Genomic DNA, 18,518 nt, shown 5'->3' on the forward strand with positions numbered 1-18,518 from the left:
GGACTTCATTCTGCTGTGAAGGCTGAGTATACTGTTTAAGGAGTGTTTCTTTATTTTTGTATAAAACATGCTTTTAATAAGATAAATTAATTTTTCCCTCGTAGAGAAGTGCTTTTAGTTGGCATTGTGCAGCCCCAGCAGCCAATAAGAGAGGATGAAGAGTGCAGATCCAGGCTATGCTGCAAGTACTGTGGAAGGGTTCTGGTTAGTTCTGGGAGCAATTCCTAGTTAAAAGTTGCTCAGTGTTAGTATTTTATGTTTTCAGAGGTGTTTTCTAAACATGGACTTAAATTGATGAAGATCCCTGACAGTTCCAATGTTTTTTGTCCAGAGCTGTGTGCCCAGAAACTGGGTCAAAAAAGATGTGTTTTCAGCCCCTTGAGTGTTTTGCCTGTTCTGAACAACACTGCTGTTGAAAAGTGGAAATGAAAAGTACACAAAGCAGGAAGTTCTACCTCGCTAACGTAATTCATGGAGAGGTACCAGGATTGCCCACTACCAGTTAAAGGTTTTTCAGCAGTGGAAATTGCATTTCACTACCTCGAGGTATAGGAGGACAGACCTTGGGCCATATCCAAGAAGGGAATGGGAAATTAAGGTTGGGCTGGGGAGCAGAGACCTGATGAGACAGGTTTGCTGTGCTCTGGTGCTTTGGAGGTGGTAACTGCTGTTGCTTCTTTGCAGCTTCTTCCTGCCTTTGGAGGAAGAAGAAGGAACAAGGCAGGATTCTTAAGGGTTTGCTGTAACAAAGCATGTCTTGGTGTTATAGCTGTTTCGTCTCCATTGCATTTAGTTGAAATGAGTGGGTGGGTTCAAAATTTAATGACAGAAAGAAGGATAGAGCATGTGATTGTGCAAACTGCCTCCCCTTAGGAAACCAGCATAAATGAAGAAAAGTTAGTTTTATCGCAATGTGTTTAAAAGTTAGATTGTATTGTTTAAAGACCTTATTATGAGCTCTCTTTCAAATAGAGGTCAGTTTTATGAGACAGCATACATAAGTGTTGTAAAAGCTTTTGTGTAAAAATGTGAGCCATGACTTGGTCAAAGTAGAATGCACACAAACTGATCTTAGGCAAATTTCCTTGAAAAAGAGTGCAGTGGAATGAGCCCTTTCCAGAAGGGAGACTCAAGTGCAGTGGGGAATTGTAGTTATGTTTGTTCTGTGGACTGGTAGGGGGGAGCATGCTGAGGCTTCACATGATTTGCAGTCCAAACGTCTCTTTACCAAGGTTAAATTTCATGAAGTCCACCAGTCACTGGACGGATATTATATATATATAAAGGTTAGAGTTTTGTTATCTGGATATGTTCATATCCGGTGTGTTTTTTATTTAACTGGAAATAAAAAGCATTCAAAAAGATATCAAGTAAGGAAGAATTCAGTGTGTCAATAAACCAAATGTATAAATATCCTGTGAATGGGAAGTAGCAGGGGATATTGTATAGAAGTAGGGGGTTAAGCTCTGATTATGGGAATAGGAAGGAATACACGAAACTTGGCTGGGTGTATGCTGTGTAAAAATACCTGTGCCAAACTAAAGGAACATAGAGCCTCTGGAATTAGATCTGGAAATAAACTGTAGTTAGTTGCCGTTATTTGCATGGGCTTGCTTTGTGCATGTCTTACGAAGATAAATTTTCTGAAAGGATCCGGTTATATAAACATTTTGTTGTTCAAGTAACTTTCATTAACACTGGGTCCTCAGGCCAATCACTCATGTGAGGTGGCAGATCTAGGCCACGAGCTAATGACGGTTGGTATCTCTTCTAATGTGGGTGTTTTAGTCTGGTGGCCAAAACGAAAATGGAGCACTTCCCACCACCTCAGCTTTATTAACAATTTTGGTTTTGTGAAAGGTCAGCACATGAACGTGTCTTGTAACATTACACATTGCCTTTACTCAAAAATTCACATGCACAGGGAAACTGCCAAAACAGTTTATTTTGGAAAATTAGTAAATCCAAATGATGGATACCATGTGTCAAAATAATCCTTAGTGCACGTGCTTGCATTTTCACGTGGACATTTTTGAAAATTACACTGTGGAAACTAAATAAAGAACCAGTTTGCCAGGGAGCAGACTAAGTTATTTTTCTGTACAGCCTGGAAGATGTGGTCTCTTTTACCGAACAGAGCAACAAAAGCACATCCATCTTTAACATACTGCTGTTGTTCTCCAAAGGTGCTGAGCAGGATCATGGGGGCCAGTTACTGGAGTTAGGGAAGGGAGGATTAAGGCTGGAATTTCAGAACTAAAGATGTGTAAATAGCTAAACAGTCTTTAAGATTCATTTCACATCCCTTGAGCACTTTAAAAACATGGTGCTTAGTTGAAGCAGGTTCAATTATAGAGCCAATTGAGGGAGACAGGTATCTCCAGGAAGAGTTTATTTGATGTTCATCCTGTATATTCTAAAAGGGAAGAGGTGATGGAGGATGTTGTAGCAAAAGTTCTTAGTGTCTAAATACCGACAAATATAGCACTGTTTAAACAAGCGAATAGTCTTTCTTGTATCTGCCTGCTTTAAAACCTTAAATAAGTCTCATGTGAAGCAGTTAATAATTTTCATCGTGGTCAATTGTGACTGGAGGTTTTGAGATTGTGCTGCTATGTTTGATTATGTTTCATTGACACCTTCAGGACAGGCTTTTTTTTTTTTTTTTTTTTTTTTTTTTTTTTTTTTTTAATAATGCAGATCCAAATATGTGTGTAAGCTTTTTGTTAAACCTGTCCAGGGTAATACATAGCAAATCTTTAGCTGGAAGAACAATATAGGGTTTCAGAGTTCCAGGACACTGAAGTAATCAGCAAAGTTATTACCTGCAAGTAGAAGTATATGGACTTGTTTTGGTTACTTTCCTAGGTGTTTTCAATATAGCTATTGGACATAGGTTAACAAGAATTTCGAAGTAGTAACAGTTGCTTTCACCTGCACCATGCTCTGCATGTGGGAATGTATGTGGAAGACAGGTTGAGGTCTCTTTGGTACCAAGACCCTAACTTTTCCTTATTTTTGTTCTGGTTAATGTTTGCAGAGTGAGCTGGGAACAGGGAATGCACCTTTGAAAGCATCATGTTATTACCATGCTGGCAACCAAAATCTCTTTTGTGGAGACCTAAATTTGCTCAAACATTTAAAAAGCTTGGTAGAGTTGGGTTTTCAGTCCTCTTTTTACAGTAGAAACAGTCTTACTACGGTCAGTCTACATTGTCACCATGAGAACAGTGCGTTGCCTGCCATTCTCCTTCTTACATATACCTTAAAAAGGTGCTAGGACTGCAAAAACAAACAACAACAACAATAACACACTGTTTTGTAATTTAGCTTTAAACTAAATGAATATTTCAATGGTGACAGTTCTGGAAATGCTTTAACTTTTAAATGCTGACACCAAATAATAAGTAAAGCCTTGTGATTAATGTTTCCAGAAGGGACTATTAACGTTATCCTACATCTGTTCATGATATAATCTCTAAATGAAAAACATTCACTTAAAAAAAAATAAAATAAAATAAAAAAGAAGAAAACAAATCTCCAAAGAAGTATGTTTTTTATGCAACATTTCAATACAGACTTAACTCTAATGTGTGGACATCCATGGTAAGACTTAACCAATTAATTTTTCATCTGATCATTATTTAGTTAAACCTCTGTGGTACTCATGAGGTTGCTTAAATGTCATTGACAACATGTTGTTACATTTGATGAAAAATGTGATCATTTTAAATTACACTGTATGAAAGTGCTTTTTATTACTTAGAGTAAAACTAGCCATCGTATTTGATGAAAATACTTAATGGTAGATCAGGCATAAAGCTCTGTGAAGCATTGTTTCTTAGTTAGCTCTTGCTGATTTAAATATCTAAAATTGTATTGGAGGTTTTCTTTCAAGGTTATGAAGAATTTGCAGGAGTCCCAGCATGTTCTAGAAAACATTTAGGAGGACTGAATCAGAGTTTGTAGAACATATGGTAGCAACTCATTCAGAAAATAATTATTCTGAGAATAATTACCTGTACTGGTTAGGAATAATTTGCCCATTTAAGGTAAAACGCTGTGGAAACTGACATGCCAACAATTAGTTTCAGTTTGTATGTCTTGATCTTAAATTTGCTTTACTTGGTGAATAAAAGTTTGTGGAATTCATGTGCTCAGTAAAGCAGTATGCTGAAAAATCATCCTTTTTAATTTAAGTTGGCATTTTTGTTAGTGTTAAACTATAGATTCGCTCCATGCCAAATACTTTTTAAAATGTGTAAATTGGCATTTCTGGTAGCTTTTTAGATTCCTGTTGAACAATCATTTTGGCCTCTTTTGAGTGCTATTTGCCATGAACAACTGAGTCCTAGTTGTCTTGCTTTAGCCGGGGTAAGATATCGGTGATCGTGTAACTGTTACAGCCAGTATCGCGTACAGGCCACCTTTTGATTTTTTTTTTAATTATTATTTTTTTGTTGATGTAGCCTTTGATTGGTGCTCTTTCCTGCCAGCATACTTCAGTTTCAACAAACATCTCTGTTGTGGTTTGGATACTAGAATGGGAATGAAAAAGTGAGGTGCAAGTTGTGAGGCATGGAATTCAGGGCACACATTGCTGGGTGTCTGTGCAGCTTTAGTGTCCACATGCAGTAGAACTAAAAGACTGTTGCTGGAGGTGTCAAGTATCATCCATGAAAAACAAAACCAAACAAAACAAAAAAACACAAATTTATCTTTTAAATGAATGATAAAACAGGAGCAAGAAGTTGTTTAGCAATCTCAAAATCCCTACTCGGGTGTTTAAAGTTGATATCTTTATGCTTTGCTTGTGGTGGCTATGAATAGGCCAATCTATATGCTTGTTAGAAACTAAGCAAGTCCCCTTTAAAATAAGAATTTGTTGAGTTGAAGGTTGTTTGTGGTGTTTTGCAACACCATTGTTCTAGCCTCTGTGGATGGATCAGGATTTGTTCCAAGTCATTTACAAAGTCCAGACAATTCTGGACATAAGACTGTCTATCATATTTAGTTGCATTAGATTATTTTCCATGGCATTGACAATATTGTAATGAAGAAATCTAAACATTAAAACAGCAAATGATTTGTTTAACAAACTGCTTATGCAGTCTTGTATTTCTCTGTATTTACCCACATACTTGCATATACTGTATGTATACAGTTCAATATGAACACATCAGGTTGTCTTTCCCTGAAAGAATATGTAATACACTTAATTAATGTTAATAAGAAAAGAAAGTTTAAACACCAATTAAAATAAAATGTACTAATTCTTTTTCATATAGTTTCTATCCTAATATTGAACTAGAACAAAATGGAGACATTGCTGTTTGGGGAAATATGATTCTTCATATAGAGGCATAGAACTTTGTTGAAGAAAAGCTTCAGGCTATTTTGCTGTGGTTACAGAATAACCTCTCAGACTCATTTCAGCTTTACTCACCTGTCCTTTTTAGAAAAAAAAAATGATGATCTTAAGGGAGTTATTTTTTTCTTTCCTTTCTTAACAGTTTTCTGAAACAAAAGAAATGAGCCAAGGGAAGAAAGATTTTTAGCAAAATGTATCTTTCATGACTGCCTCTTCCAGTGCAAAGGTGTAGCTTGTCATTTTGTGTTCAGTCCTGCAGTCTAGTGTATTTTTTCCATGTGTTTCTGTGCATACCAGACTTGTCTACTGTGTCAGATTGTAATACGTTTTGCAGGTTTTTTTCCTTGCATGGGATCGTTTAATGTATCTTGTGTTAGCATAAGTGATTGGGAAATTTGGATTCCTTTCTGTTGTCTAATTATTCTGCTTTGACATATTATTGTGTTCATGATCTCTGATAACGTGAGAAGTGTGACATTTACCTTACAGAAGTGGCCCTTTTCATCACTATTCATATTGTCATGTTAAACCCGTTTCTGAAACCAGCATGCCACTTGAAGTACTGACAAAACATTGTTCAACACGTGCGACACAAGTAACTGCCAAACTTCAAACGTGTATGGTCAAGTCAGAATTCTTGGCCAGCAATATTGAAGCAGCTGTATATGCAATGCTTCTTGATACCCATGATTACCGAATGAAATTAGAAAGAGTCAGCAGGGGGAAGGGAAAGCCTAGTGAATATATACGGCAAGGTTGGTGGTTATAAAAGTGATTCTAATGACGTTCTCTCGACCCGCTGAGGGCTTCATACATTCTTTGCAAAAAGAATTTACTCAAAGCTCCATTATGGAAAAGAGGAACACTCCTGATGAGTAAATTGAAGTAGTGCTTATTGTGCTTTCCTACAAAATATACTACCAAGGTGGAAAGAATATTGCTGAGGCATTTTTAAGCTTATGTTGCACTCATTGTTTAAAGTTAATATTCAGAGGGACTTAAAAAGTAGTGTATGTGGAGGAAATCCACTTTTTCTTTTTTCTTTTTCTTCTGTTAAAACAGCTTAAGCAAAGCTCTTTGAGTGATTAACAAGTAATGATAATTCATAGTTCTTTCTACCACTCTAGAGACAATGGATATTTTAAAGCTGTAAAGTAATAAGGTATTTTTTTAATAGACAGAATTTGATGGTTAAATTTGTTTTGGAATGAAACTACAACCAAATGTATTGGGGAAAAAAGTGCAGTTTCATGTACAAATGTAGCAGTGAAGTAGAGTTACCGTGGTGGTTGTGCTTGTCCTAAAAATAAATAAGGTAAATGGAAGGATAAACTTCTGCCTAAGATGACCTTGTGTTTTATAAAAACAAACAAAGGTCATGTATTTTTTGTCATATCCTACAACAAATTACTTCTGTCCTTAGGAAGCTCACTAACAGAAAAATTGCTATCCTACAACAACACAATACTGTCTCTACTAGCAGGAAATCATGAGCATACTGTTGCCAGAGTACATGGTGAAGATTTGAGATGACTTTGTTAAGGACCAGTGTGTTTTGTACACAACCTCACCTGCATCAGCATGGAATTAAACTCAGATCTGTACCTTTGTCTAGTAAGTACCCAAGTAAAGATTCATTAGGCCTTTACATAGAGTGCAGATTCAGCAGACTAAAGGCTAGGTGTGGTTGCTTCATTTGACAGATTGGAAGCACAACCAGAGGATGTGAGAGAGAAAATTCTGTGCAATGCATACTAGCTTTCTATTTACACATCAGGCTAGAGATACCATCATTATCCTCAGAGCATGCTGCAAGAGGAGTGGCTCGTTAGATAAAAGTACACCCCCTCATGATACGCCCTATGCAGTGTAAATCTTTGAAACATAAATTTTACCCATAATAAAAATTAGCATAAAAATGCACAGAGTGCAATCTTGGATTTGTAGTTGCTAGGTCTAGAAATATTTCACATAATGCATTTGATTAACATGTTTGGAATGAAAATTAGGAAAGAGCAAATTTGAAATGAACGCATGGGTAAGAAAATTCTTAAAAGTGAGAGCAACTGTGCTGTAGAAGTGGTGAGTACTTTGTTGCCTGGAAATTCTGAAATGAGATTAAGAAAAGCACTAGGAAATGGGATTATGTAGGAACAATCCTATAGAAGCCATGTAAATGACAGATTTGGATAGTCCAATAGGTCTTTTGAGCTCTCTCTTCCTGTTTCAATGACTTTTCAATGGATGGATGATAGACTATCACTCTTAGCTTAATTGTTTTGAAAGTGGTTTGTTGTTGTTATTTGTACTGCTCTACAGATTATTTTGGTGTGTTTGAAAAGGATTATTTTGGTGTGTTTGAAATAGCCTGGCATATCTTGAACTCAATCTAGAACAGCATTAGTGAAAGCCAAATTTATGCAGATTATTAGAAGATATACTTACACAATGTTTGTGAGTGAGAAGGAAAAAGAAGAACATTGCATCTTCCAAGCAGACTCTAAGCAAATATTCTGGACCTGAAAAAAAAGTCTGTTTTCTAGTCTGAGTGGGTGTCTGACTTTCTCTCATATTTTATATTTACTTTCTCTGCATGGCTGTTCTGAATACTGTAAAGGTCTAGGTTTCTATTGATACGAACAGTAGAATTTGGCTTTTCAGTCATTAAGTCCAGTTTAAATAAGTAGAAACGCAGAACTATATCAGTGTTTAGATGAATTTCTTCAGGTTTACGTCAGAATAGTAAAAGTAAGTAATTTGATGACTGGTTTATGCTTCTGTGATGTGGACTGATGGCCAATAAGGGTTAAGAAGATAGAACTCCCAAATTCTCCTTCACTTTTACCTTAGATAAATCTGAGCCCAGGCCTCCAGAGGTGAAAGGCTAGCACATTAACTAGGACCTTAAATGTATGCTTCAGCACACAAACCTGCAGTATCTTTTGAAATCTATGCAGGTTCCTCCTGCCTGCTGTGCGTAATTTCAGAATATGCTGTCACCATTAAAGAAAAAAAACAAGTTTGCTCTTTCATCTGTGCACCCCACGGCACCGATTGGGGGAATCAGTCCCCAGGCTCCCCTAAAATTTGTGATCTTTGGCTCCTGCTGTAAATTGATTCCGTGCTGTGCCTCCTGACATGTGAACTGGGTAAAATCCATTTTGAAGTCTTTTAAAACCTGGCATTAACCCTGTGGAATCCTCTTAAGTGCTGATGTTTTCTCATTATATTATTTACTGGGAAGAACTTGTCTTTAAGATTCTAGCAGCGTTGCAAGAAAACTTGTTAAAACCTCAGTATTGCAGATAGACCCTGTAGTCTGCTTTGAATTTCTCCTGAGAACTGATGATGGGAAAAGTGAGTTCAATTAGTCATGAGTGAGGTGAGTGCCTCACTACTGTGCAAATTGCTTTGGGACCATTTGGCCCATGTCTACTCACGATCCTCCCCCCTCATAAATACAGATGTGTAAAGTAGTCAATATTTTGTTTAAGCTTATCTTGGATGTATTATCTGAAACACTCAGATTTTTTTTCTTTTTCTTTTTTTTTTTGCTTCAGTGCCATGTAATAAAAAGACTATTAAATTTTTCAGATTTTCCCCCTCTACTCTTTTATAGCAAAAAGTAGTAATGTCTTTTGTACATGTCTCTCTCCTTACATCTATTCTGTATGACTTGGTTCACTGCCCACAGAAATGAAGTGTCCTTTGGGATTACAACATAGTAATGCTTTACTCAAGAGTTTGGGACAGGAAGTCAAAATGAATAACTATTTGAAAACTTTAGGGATTTTTAAGTAGCCAGAACTTAATTCCAAAGAGAGCATGGATTTGGACAAAATACCAAAAACAATAGAAATGATTTAATGATAGAAATGTGTTGCAACCCTGGTATTACATCTTAAGACAACAGTACTGGCAATGGAGTACCCTTGTACTTGTAGTATGCTGTTTTACTGATAAAACCATAATAAAAGGGATTTGAATTCAGACTGATGGTCCTGCATGCTGGCAGATGCTGTTTGCTTTTGTGTGAAGGATTAATCACGAAGATGGGCTCTGTTCTTCAAGCACTTACTCTGGTTCTGTTGTTAAGAGTAGAAATTCTCATCCCCACGAGGAAGCCACGCTTGAACCAAGCAGCCACTCACTAGAGTAGGATTTTGAGAACTTGCCAAAACTATGTGTTTTCTTTTCCATCTCCACGCTGCTGTTTGTGTTGATGTCTGGCATGTAGTTTAGTTGGTAGCAACTGATAAGGCATAATACTGCTTGTTGTTGTATACTAAAAGTGAGGTGAAACTATATTTCACTTTTCCTTTGAGAAAAAGGCTGGTAATACAGGGCTTGTCAAGACCCTTTCCTGTGTTTGATAGCTTTATCACAGCCCTGGCTTGAAAGGTTAAATGTTTTGGATTACACAGAATGTACATTATATGGAGGGCTTACTATAAATCAACAAGGCAGGTATGTTAAACACAGAAAAATATCTACAGCTGTTCTCTTACTCATCCTGCTTGTTATTTAACTCTGTCTCTACCCAAAGGAATATTTTTAGTTGTACTGTCAACAGTTTCAAAACAAAGAAGCAACTACAACTGGCAAATGAGGAACCCAGCTGGTGCTATGTTTAGGCTCCCAATGAATATACTCTAATCCTGACACCTGCAAGCTATTTAATCAGGATTTACAATTGAACATGAAGGATGAGAGGTCCAGAGGGCTGTGTTCTTGGTGTTTTGATTGCAAATGATGGAGAAAAACTTTGTTATCGGATGTTGTAGTTATTTGAAGTTTGGTGCCCTCTAACCCATGGGGGACCAAGAATCATTTATCACTTCACAGCAAAAGCCAAAAAAAGCCACTATGGCTTACACACTAGCATTCTCCTTTAGCTTTTCCTGTATTCCAGTGTAAACAAGCCTTGGATTTATGAACAATGAAAAACAATTTCCAGAAGGCACATAGGAAGGAGAGGTTATAAGGAAAGTATGCTTTATCAGTTGTGTGTCAAACTGAAAACATCACTTTAAGTTCCTCAGAACCAGTAATATACGTAACAATGTACCTTAAATACCTTAAAGATGTGCAAAAAGAACATGAAGGAAAGTGACTAAAACCCCTAAGGTTTTTCAGAAAAAGCCCTCTTCCGTAGTAAGAGTCTTGACTCTCGGAGTGGCATTGCCAAGGGTGAATGGCTCCCTCCATAAAGGTCTTTGTTGCTCCTCCTAAAACCCTCAGCTTCCCCAAACAAGTGACATAACTTGAAGAAATTTAAAATTTCGCTGTACAGTCTCACAACAAGCCCAGATGTGCCATTATGTTGCTGTGCTTGCTTATTTATTTATTGAAGGTTTCTAAGTACTCCTAGCTGAGTTCATGACAAATTAAGCACATCATTCTGGCAGTAGCATTGCTGTGTATACATGTGGTGTGTATGTGGGGGGTAGCATGCTTTTCTCTTGCTGTGTTCTGCTGTCAACAACACAGTTATGAACAAGCAGGGTGTGGTGTAATTGACACCCTACAAAAAGTGGTTAATCAGCTGTCTGAAGTTGTTGGGTAACAATGCTGTTGCCTTTGGGTCTGACTGGATGATGTAATGCCTGCAAGTCATTTTTTTGTGGGTTGAGGCTATTGTGTAACTCAGTATCCTGCAGAGGGTTTGCATGGCTAGAGTCAGAGAAGAAGCCAGAATTTATTTCTGACTTGATTATGCTGTTCTGTTTTGTTCTTAATTTAAAAGGAAAAACAAAACAAAAACCAACAATTTTTTGTTACTTTTCAAAGCTAATGACTTGTGAGAAAAAGAAAAAAGGAAAAAAAAAATAAAAAAAGGAAAAAGAGGGAGAGAGCTCCAAACAGTCGTCTTATGGATTCTGTAATCAGCTGGAGGCTGCCTGGCTGACTATCAGCTTTCCTTCAGAGCACCGTGTATTCTGAGCTGCTGGGGGTTTTGCTGGCCAGGACGATCCTGCTATAGGACCCCTCTCCTGCACTCCTCCTTCAGGCCTTTCTTGCACTGCCCAGCCAGCAGTCTTCTGGGCTTTAAGGTTTTACTTCACAGAGTTGACTCCAAACAGGGGCTTAATCTAGGGTCAACTCAATCTTCGAGCTATAGCTGCAGAAACAAACGCTATGGCAGAATGACAGCACTGCCCCTTTCTCTTGTCCAGACGGGTGGATGGCATCTCTTACGCAGTACTAATGATACAGGATCTTCAATGCTTGTTGAACTGTTACATTGAAAAGAAATTAAAATTGCTCACTGAATGCTTCCTCAGCTTTCCTTACATGTTCAGGCTTTGCAGTTTCTTTATTCCCACATTTCTTTAAAAACAAGAGACTGCACTTATGGCAAGTATTCTTCCTTCTTTCCCCACCTCCCCTCTAGTACGGGCACTCAGACATTGGTGGCATTGACCAAAGCATTCTTGTGGTGAGTGCTCTGATTAGAACAAGGGGACGTACCAGCTTTGCAGACTTGCACAAGACTCTTACTGGCAGCTGTGGTCAATTCCATGCCAATTTAATTATCTCTGGAGAATTCCCACTACAATCCCTCTAGTGCCCTTTGGTGCCTTTTACAGCTTGACCATCCATTTGCTGGCTTGTCATATCTATGTTCTTCGTGACATACAGTGCACACTCTCTTTGTACTTTTCTGTTGATCCCACAATTTAATTGCCACCCCCAACTCTGTCAAATGAATACAATACTGTCAAGTAACTTCTGCAAAAAACTTTTTTGTGTGTGTGGAGTTACACATGCCATTGTTTCTATGGACAAAGGAAACAGTGCTCAGTACTGTCAAGGGAACCATAATGTGAAGATACAATAAAGTCACACATTCTGTTCTGATTGCAGCCTTGCAGGGTGAACAGGTTACTGCCCAGGGGCTCTCTTCTGTTTCTTTTCCCACTCTACTCCCTACAGATCTGCCATGATAATTTCATGTACAAATGTTCTCTAGATTATCTGAGAAAAGCAAAAGTTACATTTTTAAAGTGTGTAAGCTAAACTAGGCATTTTGATTGAACTAGACTAGGAAGCAATTACTGGAGCTGTGATGTCAGCAGATGATCTCTGATATGCTGGGAAGCAGTTTGGACCAGTAACCTCTTCAGTTGGATCAGCTGCAGCCAGAACAAGACTGCTGACTTCTGTGTCTCTTGGCACTGGAGTAGCAATGCTCAAGTTGACTTTTTGCACCCTTGAACTCTCATCCTGTTCACCATGTCTGTGTGATCAGACATAAAAGGCCTTTCAAGGCTATTTGAGTGAAGAACTAGCATTCTCAATCTGAAACTTCAAACTGCATTACCAGTTGCATTGCCTCTCTGAAAGTAGCAAGCAATGTTATGTCTAGAGCTCTGCTTCTTGATGGGCTGAATAAGGAGTGCTGTTCACACCAAGGAAATGCAAAAATAGCCTCTTTAGAACACACAAGGCACTTAAAATAAATGGGAAAAAATGAATGGAGAAGTGAGACAAAGATGGGTTAGTCAAATGTAAAACATCATGGGATACTAGAACTGCAGCACAACAGATAACAGATAGGGAGTCTAAATAATACATAGTCTCTATTGAGAAATGAAAACTTTCTTACTTCGGAGATTGGTATTAGACACTTATTTGGTTAAAACAGCAAATTTCTTGACTTATCTTTTCTGTAGCTAAGGGATACCTAGTTCCACTGCCACTCTCCTGAGATGAGTGAGATTAGTGAGGCAGTCAGATATCACCTCGACAGCCTGATCTAGATGCTTGAAATCTTGTCCATCTTTCCCAAATCTACCATGTAATATGAAAAAGGGTATCACTTCATTCCAGATGTGCTGCCTTGCTCACCATAGTTAACAGGAATGTTACTGCTGCAGCATGAAATTTATCTGCTTTGACAGGATTGTGAGATCTCCAATGCTAGCTGGAATATTCCAAGATATTAAACCTCAAAAAATGTACTGTGGGAGTAATTTGTGTTGTGTCTTGGGCAAGCACATCAGAGAACATGTGACTGCTTACAAAACAAAGCATTTAGAAATTGTCGTAGTTGCCCGTGGTCTACTCGTAGGATGATGGGAGACCTTTATTACCTTTGTGCCCCAATTTGAAGATGCAAGAATATTATGCTGTTCCTTTTGCAACACCTGGTAATGAGGGGAAATCTTTGCTCTTTGATTTAGTGACTGAGCTGCAGTACTGTATAAAATGATCCCTGTGTATATCAATTGTGTTCTACACTACGAACTGTGATAGTGATCTAATTTGGCATGTAGATAAGCCTCTTCTTTTTTTTTTTTTTTGAACAACATTTTGGAAAATACTGATGGGGTTGGTGAAATGTATTTTCTACTACATTGCACTTGAAGACATAACTTCTACATTAGTGTAGAATTTCAGTTTAAGCATTATGGACGAATTCATCAGTTCAATGATTTAGTTGCTCAAATATATTGATAAGTAAACTGGTAAGTCAGGAACAAACCTCCTTCTGTTTAACTAAGGGTTGTTAATTACTGCCCGTTTCAGCATATGAAAATGAACTTGGCTGTTTCTTTTGAACTGCGTCTTTAGAAGTTCAGGGTGGGGAAGCATAGTGTTTATTCAAGAAGGCTGTGAATCTATGTACCTTAGCCAGGTTATCACTTTGCAACATTGACAGATAGTTAACAAAACAAATGGCTTAGACAGTAATACATGAGCCAGGTTCTGCAGTTTCTTCCCAACACAACCAGACCTGTCCAATGATAGAATCTGTCACTGCTTTGAAAGAAAAGCAGACCTTCAGATCTTTTTTTTTTTTTTTTTTTTTTTTTTTCTGTAGAAAGCATAGAGAAAATTTAGATGCATTGTGTTTATAACCTCTAGTATTGAATCAGATGACCTTAATGAAGGATCTGAGATTCTCTACTCACAATTATCTCAACTGACAAGTATCTAGCCAGAGAGAATCCATTCTATTTTGTGTATGTCTGAGAAAGATTTTGGAACATCAGGTCTAATTTACTGATGGGAGAAATAAACTTAAGAAAATTATTTGCTGGTGGCACTTGAGAAAAGGTATTGCAGAGTCATTCCTAAACAAAAAAGCTTATGCCAGACAAAGCAGTGCTGCTGGGACAGTTCAAGTGCTTGAAGTCTTCTGAGGAGCTTTTCTATGAAGGCTTTGCTACGTCTAAGCATTATTCAACATATAATTTCTCTTTGCAATGACATAGCAATGCTCAGGTGTCACATCTCATGGTTATCTATGCTTGTCTTTATTTAGAAAGCAAGAGTTACAGTTAAATCCTATGCATGTTTTGGAAGGTAAATTGCATAAGATGGTGGAAAGGATCTGATTTTGTAGATCTCTAATTAGTCTGTTGTCAAAGCTGACCCTCCTGAACCGGATAAATATGGGTACCTGTTTACATGGACTGCAGCTGGATGTGTTGCTAATTAAACAGTAAGCTGTTACCTTCACAAAGCACCAAACCCTAAATACACTGCCAATGGGAGCAAATAGACCCAAGTAGAACTTTTATTTTTAGCTGGTAGGTACCAGATTAAGGTTCAGTCTACAGACAAATAGGTAAATTCGTCATGTGGAATAGTTATCTTCATAGTTTATCTAGATCTTAAAGGTTGAATGGAGTACAAGTGTTTTTATAAGAAATTTTCCATCCTCAAACAACTGTACATATAAAATGTAACTGTTGGGACAGGTGTGCACATCCCTCTCCCCCCCTCTCATATAAATTATGCGCACACATTTTCTCTTCAGTAAAATAATACCAACAGACGAAAGCATTTTCCACATTTTATAGTCCATACTCTTCTCTTTTTTTCTCAAGAGAAAATAAAGAAAGAGTATGAAAACCAGATGTAGAATAATTTTAATATCCATTTTAAATGAATGATTATAAGTACATGAAAAATGATTTGCTTTGACATCAAAATTGTTTTGAGTGGATTTTGAAGTTTTCCAAATATTTTTTATGTTTTCAGTCAGCTCTTAATCTCATCTTTATGTATGTACTTTAAAACTTTTCCAAGCTCCAAGTGACTAGAATGAGTGTCAAGCAATTCTGTGTTCTCTTACCATTTCACATCAGTTGAGATAACTCATGATCAGGTCTTCCAGAAGCTGTTAGGGCTTTCTATGCTTTGGTTCTTGAGCGACTATTCCAAAATGTCTTTAATGGTACCAACTTTTCAAAAAATGTATAATTAGCAAAAATTTGATCAGAACATCTCCAGTACTGGAGGACTTTCACTGATGTTACTTCTCAGTATATTTGAAATGCTTGAAGATAAACCATACATTCCACTTAGAAGCCGTGTACATTGCAAAGGAAAACAACAATTTGATTTGAAAGCCGTTTCCTGTCATGACATTCTTGATTAGAGGTTATTGTAGTTTCACAGAATACTGGCAGATCCAAAGGCAGCGTGCTTTCTGCAAACTGACGCATGTGAAACCCTCTCATAGCACAGCCTCTGATTAATAACATGAGAATTCTTTGCAGACAGATAGATCTGAGTTGGATCATACAGAGAATTCAAAAGAAAAACAAAAGTTTCATAAAGAGCATTTAGTATATATATGGATAGAATTTGTGCAGGTGCAGATACACAAGCAAAATTCAGACAGGATAGGTAAACACTGCAATTTTGCCTCTAGCAGGTTGGATTGAGTGTGCCAGCTGCAGTTTACATGGGTTTATTTTTTCTTTTAAAAGGGGGATAGTAGCAGACAACTTCTGCTACATTACAGAGATAGTAGCTTTATGGGCAAATGAGGAAAAATCTCTAGCATATTATTCTTCATCTCTATACTACAAAAATACATAATTTTGTATGAATGTAAATTAGGAAATTACATTTCAGTGGTTAACTTGGATTAAAAGAGTATTAGACTGCCAGAAAAAGGCCTGGTACCTTTGGTTTTAACATTTTAAATGTTTGATGTGATGATTTTGTATGACATTTTGTGTGTTTCTTCATATGTTTCTTGAGCACATTTTGGACAGTAGGTATGGAGCCCATTTTCTGAATTTTTGTTATGACACCAGATGTAATAAGCTAAAGAAAAATGTGGGCTATTTTCCGAAATGGCTCTTCCTGGGCATATGCCTTTTAAGCAGCTATATGCAAAACAACATGTCCTGTTTCATTAGGATGCCTCTCAAATAAGAAGTCTCTGATTATTGGGATTCAACAGACTTCTATGAGTTTGGGGATTATTTTTTCTTTTTTAACATCTGTAAAGGATTATTTATTGGTTGAGCTATTAGTACATGGAAAAACAGGGCAAATAAGCTAATTGTTAATCATCTCAATAGCATGAGAATTTAAACAAATGTTGCATATGCTTGCAAGCAAATGGTCAGCTTCTGAACCATGTGTTTAGTTAGTGAACTTCTGGTTCTCTGGTGATATTCTTTCATGTGCTTGCTGAGGACATGACTATGCCTGCATTTCTTCTAATGATGTTAACTTAAAAGCAGCATGACACTGAAGAGAAGTTGTCAACCCTGAGATTACAACTATTCTTCATCATTCCCATGACATTAAAAAAAATAAATCACTTCTTTCATGAGAAGAACTGAAAGTGTTAGACCATATGGATATGCATAATGCACTTCATGGCCTTGTCCACGTGGTACCTGAATTTAAGAGAAAGTGCTGCTCAGCTGCATTCTAGCGTTTAAAGAGAACACATTGTGCTTCTACTTTTACATCCTCCTATGAAACAAACACCAAGCTTTGAATCAGGGGAGACAACTTGTGTTTGCTTTGTTGCTTCTTTTAATCCAATTAGAAAATGCACCGCCATATCTAGGGAAGAGTGTCAGGGAAGGACTGAAGACTTGGGTTCTGAAACACCGTCTGCTTTGCTACAAACTGCGAGGAATACTCCTGCCAGCAGGAGAGCTTTCACAGTGTCGTGATCTGCAGCAGCTACTGCAATCCGTTTTCTGGTCTGTCCTCCCCTGTCATAACAGTCCTCCCCAACAAGATGCAATCTGTCATAGCCTATAGCATGAACTGAAGCTTAAGGAAAATTTCTGCTAAGTCTGAGAAAACCAGCGTAATGCTTTGGGCCCTCACCTAGTATCAAACTGATGGTCTGTTTTCTCATAGTTTCACTGCTTTTGTGCCAGACTAGCTTGATGAAAGACAGTCTTGGCAAGTTACCATGGACGGCAGTCATGCTTTGCTGTTACAGGGCAGACACATTATGGTTCTGTTGGTATGGAAAGTGTTCCAGAGCAACCTTAAAGTCCAGCGGTGAATACCTACATGCTCTTTGACCTCAAACAGTACATGTCTAATAAATGACGCTTAGAAAACTTCCAAAAATTCATGTGACTGACTGGCTAGAGAGTTTTTTTTTTTGTTTTTTTTTTTTTTCCAGAGAGAGAAAAATAATTTAGCAGGTTTTATGTTAAAAAATGCTGAAAGTGTTTGATGCTGAGGAACGTGAAATCCTGCAAGTCCCTTTTCATTAGGCTGTTCAGTTGTGTAATCCTTCAAAATCTCTTGGAGAGCAGGTGAGCAGAACTGTATATGTGATGAAGACTAGGAAGCGGGGCCACAAAACTTGAAATTGTTGTCCATGCATGATCTTCTGAATCCTGGACTTCCCATTCCTTTCTGAAGAGCCTTTAGGACAGGGTGGGAGTAAAAATTATACATTTCTCTAAAAAGGACTCTTGAAAACCTACACAAGTACTAGACAATGACAAGCTGAACATAATTTCTTCTTGTAGGTTTTGTGGTGTTTTTTTTTTTTGTTTTTTTTTGGTAAACAGTTTACAGGTGGAATATTATTAGTGTTAACTCTACAGGATAGCTGAATAGCAATAAACTAATAGAAAGCGTAAGATATCCTACTGTGCTGTACAGAACTTCTCCCATAAGGTTATTCTTTCTGATGTTTATCCCACTAAAAGTAAATAATGTACTTGGAGGGCAATGCTGAGATGACATGTGCTTGAGTTGCTGGCTACAAGAAGCACAGCTGTTGCTGTTTGCAGACAACTTGGCCCCACACCTCTATTCAGCATGTAGTCTGGAGGTGATGAGAAACTGCTGAGATCCCTGCTGAGGAACAGAAGAGAGAAGCATCTTCTCCTTCACAGCTTTTCTCTAAAAA

This window comes from Aythya marila (genome assembly GCF_965140915.1).
Source record: "Aythya marila genome assembly, chromosome: 11".
NCBI classification, from domain to species: Eukaryota; Metazoa; Chordata; class Aves; order Anseriformes; family Anatidae; genus Aythya; species Aythya marila.